A 1,918-nucleotide genomic window follows, 5' to 3' on the forward strand; every position below is an offset into this window, starting at 1 on the left:
ATCTTGAGTTAGAGAGTGCTTTCATTCCATCAGAACTTGTGTTCAGAAGCTTGGTTGTTGAGGAAAACTGGGAGAGTCATGGAGCAGCTTCCTGGCTTCACTCTGCTAGTTCCATGGCTGAAGTCTCCAAAGCTGTCTTTTAGCAAAGTACAGATAACTCTCATCCTTTTCTAATGCTTGGAATTTCCTGAATTGGGTCTACACAAGTTATTCCATAATTAGAAATGATTTTACATGTTTGATTTAAACTAGACAAATTGCATCCTGATATGTTTGAATTGAGTTGTCTATCTTATTTCTGGTCTCTCCTCAAATGAGATGCTCTACCCAAGTTTTTCTAAATTCTATCCCTTTGGTAAGGCTTTTCTGCTCTGTAAGTTACTTTGCATTTACATTATATATGCTTTGTGTTTTTTTTTAACCTGGATATCTGCTGTCCTTCCTCTAAGTGGAAGAAAATTTCCTTGTAGGGATGTTTTTTTTTTTTTGGTTTGTTTTTGCCAAAGCCAGACATACTGAACATCACATTGTCCAGCTTATGAAATGTCTGTTGAATGGAAACATTTAACTACTCTTGACTTGTCTATCAAGAAGTGCAATAAAGAAATGCTTCTTGATTTAATGATGGGGAAGTCTCATATTTGATTTCTGATGTACATCATAGGTAAGTCAGGCAACTTCTCTGATTTTCAGTTTTTTATATGCAAAAATTTAATATTAATATTTGTATCACCTGCCTTAAATAATAAATACTCAGAGTGCAATCATTTTTGTTTGTTCGTTTTCAGAGTGGAGAAAGGAGTTAATATCAATACTCTCTTAATTTTTTTTTTCCTGATCACTCTCAAAAGTAGTGGTAGCACTTCCTCCAGACTTGCTAGCTTATTTCCCTCACACCAAATAATGGTTAAACAAAATATCATGAAGAATAGCTAGTGTGCTTGAAAATTAAAGTAATTAGTAAATGGATATTAGAGACAAACTAAAAATTACACAAATGTATACATTCTTAATCTGGAAGTCAGATAATCATTTGATTCAGTCAAAAAAAAAAGAGGGCAATTTCACTAAAGAAAATCTCTCTGGCAGTTTTTAAGAATCCAACTACTGAAAGTCAAGGGACATCTTAGAGGTTATTTTTTCATGTGTCTACAACTCTGAGAACACAGAGCTGCTATTGAAAAGTGTGCACTTAATCTCTCATTACCACCTCTCTCAAAGTTCTTCAATAATCTCTCAACTAGATTGAGAAAGTCCTCACTTTGTCAGCATATATACAAAAATTGGAATGATACAGAAAAGATTATCATGGCTCCTGTGCAAGGATGACACACAAATACATGAAATCAAAGATGCTGAGAAAGAAGGAAGTTCTTGTCCCCCCAAAAAAACTTCTTGACACCAAAATCTTTGATTGTCAAATAATTCAATGCCAAAAACAGATATGATTTTTATCATTATAAATGACATTAAAGAGGAATTACAATCTCTTTTACCACTGTACCCTAATGTATATGGTGAATTTCTAACTATTTTGATATTGAAGAGTGTCATGTTTTCTTTACCATTACAACATCCATTTCCTTACAGCAGGAAGCATATTAATATCCCTAATGCTTAGCATGTGCTTTGTTACACAGTAAATGTTTAATAAACATTTTATTCATTCATTTACTCCTCACTGAATGTGTCCTCTAGCAATATGAAGTCACATCTGCACATTCAGTGTTTGCATAGAATCAGAAATCATGTTTCCTACATATATGCAGATGAAAGGCTGTCCCCGAGAAAACCATCCTGGAATTAGTCAAAGTTTTATATCTTGAATATTGCAGAAGTATATAAGATAATTTCTATCAGAAAAATTAAGATGTAAATTCCTACTTTATAGGCCCACTGAAATATCCTGAATAAAAAT

The 1,918-nt window shown here is 33.2% G+C and overlaps 1 non-coding gene across 1 annotated transcript; it reads left to right on the top strand.

Moving 5' to 3' along the window:
* Positions 1 to 1,253: 1,253 nt before the first annotated feature.
* Positions 1,254 to 1,360, top strand: LOC111721377. The gene has a single exon (XR_002770610.1). It is a non-coding gene; the product is annotated as a U6 spliceosomal RNA (small nuclear RNA).
* The last annotated feature ends 558 nt before the right edge of the window (positions 1,361 to 1,918 follow it).

The sequence above is a fragment of the Sarcophilus harrisii genome, chromosome 6, assembly GCF_902635505.1.
Source record: "Sarcophilus harrisii chromosome 6, mSarHar1.11, whole genome shotgun sequence".
Classification (NCBI taxonomy): domain Eukaryota; kingdom Metazoa; phylum Chordata; class Mammalia; order Dasyuromorphia; family Dasyuridae; genus Sarcophilus; species Sarcophilus harrisii.